The sequence below is a fragment of the Anopheles moucheti genome, chromosome 2 (assembly GCF_943734755.1).
Source record: "Anopheles moucheti chromosome 2, idAnoMoucSN_F20_07, whole genome shotgun sequence".
Classification (NCBI taxonomy): domain Eukaryota; kingdom Metazoa; phylum Arthropoda; class Insecta; order Diptera; family Culicidae; genus Anopheles; species Anopheles moucheti.
Window position 1 is genome coordinate 66,005,052 of NC_069140.1, and position 13,161 is coordinate 66,018,212.

At 37.5% G+C, this 13,161-nt stretch overlaps 2 pseudogenes; both read right to left on the reverse strand.

Moving 5' to 3' along the window:
* Positions 1 to 7,003: 7,003 nt before the first annotated feature.
* On the reverse strand, positions 7,004 to 8,328 carry LOC128298449 (uncharacterized; annotated as a pseudogene).
* A 2,825-nt stretch (positions 8,329 to 11,153) lies between these two features.
* LOC128297648 (uncharacterized) lies at positions 11,154 to 12,276 on the reverse strand (annotated as a pseudogene).
* Between the last annotated feature and the right edge of the window lie 885 nt (positions 12,277 to 13,161).

Genomic DNA, 13,161 nt, shown 5'->3' on the forward strand with positions numbered 1-13,161 from the left:
GCTGCGGCAAATGTCAAAACCTGCTTTAGCCATCGTTATTCGGGCGCCCGACGGTAGCCCTTTCGGCGCCCGTCAGGCTACCGTCGGGCGCTTTTTCGTGTGACGTTTGGAGCTTGGGAAGTGTGAACGCAAAACCTCTCGCTCTAATATGATGCTTCGTTTCATTCTGCTAGAAATTTCTTGTGTTTGAATAACAGTCGAGTTCTTTTGACGGTTAACACTTTCGCGCGCATGTTGTATTTTGACACGTTATTCTACTTATATTGCTTTGGTGAAGAAAGTGTGTCTGCGAAACAAATCTTTCCTTAAAGTTATAAAGTTTGAAGTGACAAAACCGAGCAAATTGCTGTGGAATTCGCCAATGTTTCGCTTATAATGATAAGCGCTGTTAAACAGGAATGCGACCGTCATTAAGGCCGAGAATATTTTATACGGCCGGTTTTCTTTACCGTGCCGGAGACGGCCAAAAGTTGTTAGACGACCTTGTGGAGGAGGAATGTCATAAGACAGTCCGCATTTTTTTAAGAAAGCGAAAGTGTGCTTCGATATTTTGGTTGCTGCAATCGGACCACAAATGCAAAAACAAAATACAAGCGGCAAGCAAGAGCGGCTTATGATAACGTTACGATATCTTCCAACTAGCGAGGATTATACAAAATTGCAATATTTGTTTCGCGTGAGTAAACCTTATTTTTTACATATTGTGTAAATTGTGGAATTATTTTTGATTTTGTTTATTTTAGGTGTCAAAGCAGTCTATTTAGATCATAGTTCTGGAGGTGCGCAAATACTTGAACAAAGCGCTGCAGGACTACATGTAGGTATATTTTCCATTGAAAAATAGAAATTTCTGGGAATCTGGGTTGGTTAGCCGATAGTAAATGTATATGATCATCAAATGTGACCGTGACCGTGGTTAATCAATCAATCGAACCTAAACTAGGAAGCGTAAACTAGTAATCGATATTTTCAAGTGCTGGCGGTTTTGTAAGTTATATTTTGTATTGGGTTGCCCTCTCTCTTGTTGTGCGGCTAGGCTCGAACTGAATTGATTCATACATGCATACAAATTAAAATCGTACTAACTAACTTAAAGAGAAAATAAAAGTGATAGTAACTAATTAATTCTTCTTTTTTTTTGTTTTCAGTTATCATCATCTAAGGACGAATGGCTAGCTGTATCGCGAGAGTTTGAGCGAAAGAGAGGCTTTCCTCACGCTATAGGTGCAATTGATGGGAAGCATGTGCGGATTCAAGCACCCAATAACGGTGGTAGTGATTATTATAATTACAAACATTTTCACAGAGCATCGTTTTTCTGGCAATCGTCGATACAAACTATATTTTTTTGTATATTGACGTTGGTGCCAAAGGTTCTGTATCCGATGATGGTGTCTTTCGGAATTCGAGGATTCACGAGAAGTTCGAGAAAGGTGAATTAAATTTGCCCGATCCGGAGATTTTGCGGTGCCCGTACTCCGTAAGAGTGCCGTACATGTTGTTAGCTGAACAGGCATTTGTCTTCACTGACCACTGTATTCAGCCTTATGGAGGATCCTCGGGGTTCAATTGAAAGAACTTTCAATTACCGTCATTCAAAAGGTCGAATAATCGTGGAAAATACTTATGGTATTTTGAGTAGCGCGATCCGAATTTTTCGGAACACTATAATGCTTCAACCGTCTGTTGCAAAAGAAGTAGTAAAAACTACTATTTATTTGCTAAATTTTATCAGGCAACGAAATCACAACTTTCCGCTGTTTGCGTCACATGATGGAGTGCGCCAAACAGCAGGCAATCATGACACGCGACATGAAAATCGTTCTTTAGCACCACCTGCCCCAATTTCAACACGACCAGCAAATGGTCTTGTTTCCATACGAAACCATATTGCACATGAACTCGCTTGGAATTAGTTTTTTCTTCTTTTTTTTTGATTGTAATTTGGATTATTTTACATGCATTCTTAGATGTAAGTTTTTTGTTAGTTTTCTGTCATGTATGGCATTTGCGAGATTTGAGTCGTTGTCAATGAGCGACAATTAGAAACTGACTCTAGGAGGCCGTGCTTTTCACTTTGGTACGCGTATCGAAGTAACCTTCAGTATTGTAAGTTGCATGAAATAAAGTAGTTGGCATAAGAGTAAAATACAACATTTTCTTTTATTTAGTTACTAAAGTTAGTTTTTTAATCATATATTAGTTAAGGATACCTTATTAAAGTTTATTTTGTCCTTCTTTGCTAATACGTCATAGTTCTTTTTATCTAACTTACAATTTGGCCTATTTGAATTGTCTTACTATATTCAGTAACTATGATTTCAGTAGCCTTAACTGAACAAACAGAAGTATGATTTTTGTCCCAGCGACGTTTTCCAATCCGTGTTTGTTTATTTGCTTTTTAATTAAATTTCGCACAATGTGTTACAGTTATTCTGTACTTCAGCATAGAGAGGATCAATGCTCGTTGGTGGCCGTGGTAAACGTCTTACAGGATGACGCAACGCTGGTAGGAGCAACGGGTTTTAGCTCGTTTGTGTGCATAATGTTTGGACTTTCGGCATTTATGGGGGGTTGAGGTTGCGGGTCACGCGAAGCACATGGTTGTTCCCCAGTTCCCCAGCTCAAACGCGGAATCCGAGGACTTGGTTCAGGTTGTTGGTCTGGCGAATGGTCATTATTGTTACTAGGACTCAGAGTTGGAATGCGTGACCGATTTTCCATCCGTTGGACAGTCTTTTCTGGACAGGCATCTGGAAATATAAATAATATTATTTAATATTTCGATATATTCTAATCAAAATATTTAGCTTTCATCCTTGGATAGGTAGCTGGGGCCAAGTTGAACTTAACTAAATGTAAAGGATTAAACGTAGGACATACAGCAAATCGCAACAAAATATCATTATCGTGGCCCAATAGTACTCAAAACATAAAAGTATTAGGAGTAATATATATGGCTCCACAATCACAGAATTTTGAATTCATTTCAAAAGGTCAAAATCTGCAACACGTATATTCTACCCATGATATGGTATATTGCCGCACTGTTTTCTCCACTGAACTCACAGATCAGCAAAATCAAGGAAGAAATAACGAGATTTGTATGGGACAGAGGGAATTCCAGCTCAAACTTTAGCTCTACCAACTAAAGAAGGTGACATTGGTCTTCAGATGCCAGATCTGAAGAGTAAAGCTCTGTTGACAAATAGACACACAAAAACTATAGAATTCACCACTATATCCAAGCTTGCATTGCAAATCACAGACAATCCACCAAGTATTACAGCTTCAAACTTTCCTTGCATAAAATCCGTTATACAAGAAACAGCATATCTTCCGAGGAAAATTAGAGAAAATTTATCAAGTAAGAGCATTTACGAACATTATTTAAGACAACTACCGCAACCGAAAATATGTACACAATACCCGTCCAAAACTTGGAAGCAAATATGGTGTGAAAAATGAAAGGGAATAATTTACAATAATTGAAGGAGGAATAGTTTCATGAATTTGATTGCACTTATAGTTAGGGAAACGTTTCATGAAATATTTCAAACTAAGAACTGAACTAGACACTTTGGACAATCGATACCGAGCATTGTAAAATGAACTCTTTTGTAAAATGAACTCTTTTGACAAGTGAATAAACAGTATCAAACAGAACGGAGCCCGAGACACACAGTCCTTTTGGTGAAATCGAAAATATATAAAATTCCGTATCACAGCCAGTGCTTACGTGTGAAAATGGAGAAATCTACACAATAGTAATATGACAAGCAACCAGAAAAACCTTTACTTGTATTTAATTCACGGAAAGGTACACAACAACGTAACACTCAAACGAATGAACATTAGAAACTCTGAACTATGTGAAAAATGCAATGAAATAGAATCGCTAGAATACAAATACGCAACTTGTCCCATGATGGAACAAAAATGGGAAATTTTTCTAAAATTAACCAATGAATCCATTTGAACAAAAACTCAAACCCGGGAAGAACTAGTGTTGCGTACGCGGGCTGCCCCCCTAGACAAACAAGTGCTCGAACCGCATGCAAACGCCCTAATTTGGAGTCAGCGGGCTTCGGCCCATATAATTTTGAGGATGTTTTTGTATGGGCTGAGGGTAAAATGAGGACGTTTTGCTACGAGCTTCTGAGGGTGTGTGAGTGAGCGTTTGCAGCCCAGGGGTATGCATGTGCGGGTGAGATCTCTCGGAATGTATATGTAGTGGTGATTTTCGATTTCTTTCGCCCAGCTGATTAAATTTAAATTGTCGATTTAAAAAAAATTGCACTTATATATTTATTTGATACATTTAACATTTACGATACATTTTTTACATGTTGCTACAATTAAAACTATAACGCCTACACTCATTAACGCTAATAAACTTTAACCTAATTTCTAAAATAACGGTACATTATTTGGTTACAATTAAAACTATAACGCCTAAATTTATTAACGCACATAAACTTTAACCTAAATTCTAAAATAACGGTACAGTGCCTAATATAGCAAGGTCGGTATAAATATTTCCGGTTTTCCATCCTTTAATTTAATTTCATCACCTGTTTCCTGTTTCGCAAAGCTCTTGTAGATTTGGTTTCACCATGATGATTTCACTAAAATTGAAAAGAAAATATCATCTTATATAAGCAATCGATTGTAAAAAATTAACAGTTATCGTTGCAACGATATAAGCATACAATTTAATAGCGTTTATGTAGTATGATTTATGTAGTAATCTGTCAACATGAGAGTGTGTGTCAACCGGGATGAAGCAAGTCGTGGTGGAAACCAGGCTTCATCGCCACTCACAGGTGACATGGACTGTCACCAGGTGATGTGTGCGTGGTTGACACACTTGGACACACTTGGACACCGGGACTTGGCAAGAACGACACGTCCTTTAGCGTTGTACTATTTTACGTTTGTACAATTAATGTGTTTTTGTAATGTGTAATAAAAAGTATTATTTGTAACAAAAAATACCACATAATCATATTTACCTTTTACAATCTGCAACGATGAATTTATCAGTTGTGTTAGATCGTGTTTTGTAAGTACGAGGATCGTAGGATAAGAAGAACCAATTCAATTGATAATATGATATTAGTTATACAACAAATAAAACTTAAATGATATTTACTTACGTTTTATTTATATGTACACTAAACTGTTCTGAAACCGGGGGTGAACGAATTTGCGGATTTCGGATTTATTTTGCTGGCTGTAATATTTACCGGAGTCGAGGCGTTGAGTAGAAAAAAGAGGGCGATTTATATTTTTGCACCAGTATTTATAACCTCCATTGAGTGCCCCTGGCACTCACTTTCCGACAGTTGACGAAACTTGACGAAACCGATCGTCAACTGTCAATTCGTCCTGGTGTGTTGTTGTTGTGCGTGAACAGGGGGTCTGCATCCAAAATCTCTGTAATGTCCAACAGGTTCTCCTTCGCAACTCCTGCGGTCGTACAGAGTGGAATTGATTGAGTGGCCAATTGATTGTGTTGTTTCGTTGATTTCATATTCTGTAAATAAGATAAAATTATGAAATGTAATTGAATTGGTAGGAATACGGTAAAATTAAATTTGAACTAATTTTAACAACCCAACTCGGAGAATCGCTCACACTAATCCGATCCGAACAAGTGATTTTATTACGCCAGAAACACGCCGCAAGCAAACCAATATCGTAAAATTCATAATACTTGAAGGGTTAGGGAAGCACAAAAATAACTTAAACAAGATGTAACTTCTTCTTCATTTGAAGTGATCAGGAAATAGTCAACATCTGCTTGGTTCGCGAAACAAGATTTAAGAACGCTAACCTCACTTTTCCACCTACAACACTACACTAAGCGTTCTGCTAGATAGATCTATTGAATCCATAGAATGAGGGCAAAATCCCATTTAGTAGAAGCTAAATGATCACATTATTTCGAACTTCCCACATTCAATTTTAATTATTTCCATCGTAGAATAACTGTTTTACTTACCAAAGATCATGCCCGTCCACCGAACCGGCACCGAAACATAACCGGATTCATAGATAACATGGAGTTCCTTGCGTTTCTAAAGCTCTCGTCGACAGCGCGTTTACCAGGATGGTTGCGATTCCCTTTTTTATTGTTCCGGAACAACTCTTTTGCTACAAAAAATGTAAAATTTTAGTATTTTTTCTTCAATGTTATGACATGCTCACCGGCTCCGAAGGGCTTCGCAATTATTAGCCATGCAAAATGGAGGACATTTTTGTATGGGCCGGAGAGATTATGAGGACGTTCTGCTACGGGCATGGGAGCGGGCAGTTCAGCGGTATGCATGTGTGAGTGAGATCCCTCGGTATGCGTGTATGTAGTGGTGATATTCGTTTTCGTTCGCCTGGCTGACAAATTCACACGAAATTTTAAACTGCTTTGTACCTGACGAATCTGAACACCGCAACGTAATAGTCAGCTTTTACAAGGTAAGATGGTATTATTTGATTCTATTGTGTGATTCGAAATTTCGAATTATAACTATTGCACTACTGTACAATGCCTGTTGGACATTAGATAGAATTATGTTCCTATGGTGGATTGAATGAGATTGAATGATTAGTGATTGAATGAAGTTATGTTGTGATAAATGAAGGATTAAGCGCTTTTTTTTTGTTCACGAGGAGGGGAATCTTCCAAAGACACCCGATAACCTACTTACCATCCTTGGGTAGTGTGGGATTCATCGATCGCAATCACTTGATACAAGAGTTACGATCGACGCCTACCCACTAAACCCCTCCCCGACCTGATTCGGGATCCCAGCCGACACGAGTATTATTCCATGCGTCGTGTAGTTTTCCGCTGTTCTAAGATCGTCCCGAAGATTATGTCTACTGCTTTCTGTACTCCGTGTCATAAGGGTAACCTATTTTGTTTCTTTTCTCTCCACCACCTATATTCTACAAAATAGGAAACTAAACTAAAAACGATACAACTACGATTAGTATTTGATTAGCTATTAGTAAAATTGTGTAATAGAGGAATGAATAAGACGGATGCGGGTGTTTCATATAAAAATTCATCTACGTTGAAATAAACAAAGGGACGAGCAGGTAAGTTAACGGCTACTAATTTACATTTGATTGCTTGAATGGTTAGTCTTACTGCTCAAGACGGCATAAAAGAATTTAATTTATAAATGTTAATTTCACTAGATTTCAATTGTATAGGAGCAACATCATCTACTGCATTAACATTGAAATAATCTACTTTGTAATCGTACTGAATTCCATGAATGATGAACGAATTTTGTGGAGTTAATTCAACTCTCACAAATTTAACTATTCCATTCGCTCGTGTTAATATCCATTGGTCACAAAAAACAGGCTTTAAAACAAAACTAGCTGTAACATGCAACCCACATCCATCCGTAGTAACACATGGATTAACTTTTCTATTTACAATTTAATAATTTTGATCTACCAGCTACTTGTTCTAAACATTTAGACCCTTTTCTCACACACTTTTTGAGAAATTGCAAGAAATTTTCAAAATCGTACACTGAAAAACTATCTAATTCACCTAAAGCTACAACATCTTCATGCACGTGGAGGAGATTATGTATGTTACTCGTCATATGAGTGCGACCATAGAAAGTTGGGAACTGTGATACAAATTTGTGGAGCATTCTACGTGCAAGAGAATAAAGGGGTTGATATGTTAGAGACGAATAAATAGTTATTGTTGGGAGCACCCTGTGCTGGGCTAATCCTGGGCTAGGCGCAGACGTCAAACACTCCCTTTTGACATTCAGCGTCAAAGGCAGAGTTGCTAATCTCGCTCTCTTTGCTCCCGACCGGCGTGAGGAACGAACGTGTTGAAGTCTTGTATTTTTATTGTTCAATTTTAATATGTAATTGTATTGTTAATTTTTAGCTAATAAACCACCTCAATGTTAACAACACAAAAGTTATACTACAAAAATAGAGGAGATAATGATCAAAACCATCCGGGTGCATAAAATCTCTATAAATCACAGGGCTAATGTAATGTGCAAAGGATCTAAATTCTGTTGCTGAAGTTGAAAGAGATCGGAATGGTCGGTGTATTTCAGAAGGAAGTTTGGTTTTATTTAGAAAGTGTGAAATGTTTTGAAAAATGAAATGTTTTGAAAACTGAAAGTGTGAAATGTTTTGAAAGTGAAATGAAACCTTCTGATCAGTGGTCCACCGATCAAAAGAGGCCATTCTATGGTCATCTAAGCCTACCAACAATTTACGAGTCCCGCCCAAATCTATTAGGTGACACCGATCAGCAACTGGAAAACTTGTTATCATGTCTAAACCCAAGGTGAATTAACAGAGTACAGGTGGGTCCGTCGCTCTTTTTCGTACTAATACATACATACGCAATTTTGACAGTTCCGAGCAGAAAAATTCTCGGATCAAAACAAACAACACATAAAACAAGTACGAGTTTTGATCACGGCAGTAGTTTTGCTTTTTCAATAAGCAACGATTTGTATTATAAATTATATGATTTTCCTACTAGTAAGCTCTAAGAAGTTTACCAAAAACATGGTATTATAAGTTGTTCTACAATTTCTACAATATATACGCTGTATGATGGTGAAACACACGCCTAACCTGATGGCCTAAAGTTAACATACGGTGTCTCGGATACAAAAGTTTAATATGCGTGTTTTCGATAACTATGTCAATCTAAATAATAATGTGATATTCATTGCCCAAAACGAAAACTCAAATTGAGCATGTTTCATCATGCATAATTGACTTCTACCGCTTCAGTTTAAATACTTTTATATGCGGTCAAACGATTTTCTTGGATCAACACATGTGTGTTTTGATCGCGCCGGTCTTCTTCCTCCTTTCGTTTTCAGCTGCCAAATCGCTCTAGACGGACCGACCTGTACACTTCATAGACCTTGTCTAAACCAATAACCTCTACTAATGGCGAACGTTTAGATTTATAATGAGTGTTGACACGACAAAAGCGCAAGGTGAATAGAACAACAGATGCGCTAATCGATCAAGCGTTGATCGATTAGTGTATATAAAAAAACACCGCAAGGAAAGCATGGTTCGGCTTGATCGAAGGGTCAACAGTCTGCGATCGGCCGAAAAGGATTCCGCGAATCCGAGCGCGTGAAGAGTTTATGCCCAAATAAGGTGCTGTTTCTCAGGAGCATAAGGGCTCATTCAATTATTACGTAACGCAAAATATGCCAATTTTCGACCACCTCCCCCCCCTATTGTAACAAAACGTAACACTGGACGCAACCCCCCTCCATTAATTACATAACATTTAGATGACCCCCCCCCCCTTGTTTAAAAAATAAATAAATTTTCTTAAGTAATTCCAACGTATTTCGACTAAAGCAAAAAAGCCTAATACCGCCTAATAAATTTAATACTAACTAACCAGGCTAACTTGCATGATCGTTGCTAATAATTTGAATCGGTTTTAGAACCTACTTTAATCTATACAGCTACGATTCTGCATACGATGCTTCATTAATCATGTTTGTTTTCAGGTTGTCCGTATTTTTCATCAATATAATTAGTATTATTGGCATGTACCAAGTTAACTAAACCAAGGTTGGATAGGTTCTGGATAAAGATATCAATTTCCGGAAGACGCTTCGTATACAAGTCGTTAATCACCTCTGATCCCCAACGTACAAAAATTACCCATTCACTAATCATCCACTTAAAAAAGGTTAAGAATCTCTTTTGGGAGTTTACATCACATTTTACCTTGGCGAATCTATGTAATCTATTAAGAAAAAGAATTCGTACGTAAATTATTTATTAGTACTATTCGTTTCTTATTTATCCAGCAACCTTTCCTTTGCGTAGTTGTCTTCTGTTAATTTTCGTTATTCATTCATCTTTTTGACTAACTTTTTTTTATAAAACACAGATTTACAGGACAAAAAAATGGCGAAAGTATAAATACATTTGTTGGTAAAGTAGATTTAGTGAATAATTTTCAGTTGAACGAACGAAAGAACGTCCTAATGCACATAGGAGGCTTGGTAGGTCCAAATTAAGTTCGAGGGATGCCGTTCATGGGTCCAACAGACATATCGGGATTATGGATTGGCTAACGGCGGCGCTCGACCGTAGGTGGTTTAGAGGACTCCTACAGCAGGCCAAGACCACGAAGTGCCGGAAAACTCAAAACTCAAACCCATCATTTCAAACTGTTATCATTTAACACCCAGTTGAACATCATTAATTTAGAATGTCAATTGAAAAACTGCATTTGGTTAGAAAAAAAAACTGATAAATTGAATTGATAAGCATCGTAAAATTCAGCACCACTAAAATCAACTATTTCTGGTGGTATGCTGAGTTCAAATACTGCCAAACAAACAAGCACCGATCACGATCTTTCACGTTGTAGTTGGCAAAAGTTATTCATTTTACGCTTCATTTTTTTTTTTCGCGTTTTTTCATTTTAAGCTTCCAAGCACTAAATTATATTGAATAATTAACTGATGTATGGATAATGTTTGATGTATGATTGTATGAAGCTCTTTGGATAAGTTGGATGCATCATTTTGAGTTTGTTTAGAGCTCTTCAAGCTCAATGTAAGTTTTGAGAGTCGACGATGCGTGCTATGTGACAATGGATGCAAACTGGATCCATTACAACACACAGGAGTCCAAAATCACCATCTGAGTAGACACCAGAAGTTCTCAATGAATGGGTAGCAGAAGATACCAAGAGACTTGACCTTTAAACAAACAACGATGCGTGGAGAAACGTGGCAATTTAGTTGCGATTCGAAAACCAAAGCGAGAAGTGCCAAATTTGTTAAAAGTATATATGTGAAGTCGGGATGTTAGGATGCTCATCAATAATCGTCTGAGTGACTTGAGAGGCGTGAGTGACTTGAGAGGCGTGAGTGATTGAGATAGGCATGAGTGTGTATGTATGAGAACGAGTGAATGAGAACGAGTGAGGGGCTATATAAGCGGCATGCGCTTGGGAAGGGACAGATTGGTTTTGTACTTCGAAACGGAATAAAATTGGTCTCAAAAAAGGTTAGCGTTGTTTTCTCTAATCTTTACATATATGTATATCGGAGTTTAGTAAAATGAAGCGAAAGCTAAACCCAGCTAAACAAAGCCACTTATTGATCGCAGCTACAATAAGCTCTTTCATTTTTTGCGCGAAAACTGGCATTCGTGCGCGGTGGTGCTATAGCATAATCAAAAACTACCTTACGTAAAGAATCCACACGCTCTCCAACTACGGTGCACTTGGTGCATCCGTGTTTGCCCTGAAATCCTAACACCGATTTTATCAAAGCCCGCGCAGGTGAATCGTTGACAAAAGCCCTTACGCAAATAGGAATTGTCTTATGGCCAAACAGCATACCTGTGGAATGCAATACGTTTAATTCGGCCACTAGTGGCCGAAGAAATTGCTCCAAATTTTTTGGTTTGTTTTGGCCGCTGTATATACCTGCAACCATAACTGGACAATCAGGTATTTCATTTATTTTAAAAAAAATAGGCCAAAATTCGGTGGGACTGCTCTTGAAGAGAGGAAGACCATCAATTGAAATTTGTAAGCTGAATTGATTTGCTTCCGGAATGGTATCCTTAAACAAATTTCTAAGAGCAACCTCAATCCCTGGATACCATAATCGTCCCCTAGTTATGCTTTGGATTTCGTTGCTAACTTTGGGAAGTATTAGCAACGTACGTGCATCTTTGGGAAGTTCAGCGTTCAGTTCCTTAATATTGCCAATAGCAAATTAAGAAAGTTTCGGGAAAGATGCCCTACAATCGCCAAATACTTTAAAGCATCTTTCAAAGTCTCAAACTATTGAGGAAGCTATAAGCATCCCTCCAAAAATCATCAGCATTTTCAGCTGGTTCATCTACTTCATCAATATTTCTATCGTTAGTACTAATATCGTTAACATGCATATCGTTAGTATTGTTCGTATCATAATCCATGCTACTTTCATTACCTATGCCACCACCAATGTTTTCTTTACAGATGAAGCGAATGACCTGAATAATTTATCTTTAGAAAAAAGTTACATATTATCCGTCAACTCTACGACCGGATACCCGGGTATGATTTTCGTTTTCAAACTCAAATAGCTTTTTACTGAAATATGAGAGCCTGATTTTTTTACTGTATGTTTAGGAAATTTAGTTCTCTTTCAGAAAATATCCAATATGTGGCATTTGGATAACTGGAAACATTATTTTTTCACAAATTTCTTTTTATACCCTCATCTGTACGACTGGCATACCCGGGTATCCCATACATTTTGTATGGGGAACGTAAAGTTTTAGTTTTAAACCTAAATAACTTTTTTTGTATTAGAAATTAAAATTTCAAAATTTGGAACACAAAAGCGGGCATTAGTATTCTATACAATCGTGAAAAAAACAGAATTTTAAAAGTTCATGTAGTATTTTTTAATGGTGTTTTTGTGTATGAAAACCCAACTTTTTGACATGTAGCATTCAAAGACTCACTGTGATATATGAACTTTGCCTAGTAAAATTTTGTAATAAATCAATAAAAAAAACTAAACACTCTCGCTTACGCACACACACACATACGAACTCATGCAAAACAAAACACACGCTCACACATACACACACAGCATAGCACAGGTATACTAGGAAATACAATGCAAAGGATAAGACGTACAATGCGTAGGCAATGATCGACGAGCGACGCAACGCCGTTGCATGGAAAACAATACGCATTGATCGAATACGTAGAAATTGTCTCTGAAAAAAATCCACACACTTTGCACCGAAACCCGTATTTTGCGATTATCATTCCGTATCAAACAGTCTAAGCAAATAGATGTGCCTCGAGGATGATTGTTCGTTCACACAAAAATGGACAGTTTTGATTGGTTAACTCAAAGTGGGTAAAGAGACTAGGTGGGCTCATAGCTCTTTTCAGCAGGCCATTTTTAAATACCCATTTGACGTTTCGCGTTACGGTATCCGCGCACAGCTGTTTTTGTTTTGATTGTGTTGCCTGAAGCTCTTCCTGCAAATTTGATTCGATAATTTCTGTTTCCCAAAAAGTTGAGAGATTTATAATCAACAATATTCTGCTCCTTCCCTACTCTTTGCGAGTTTATTTTTCAGTTCAAT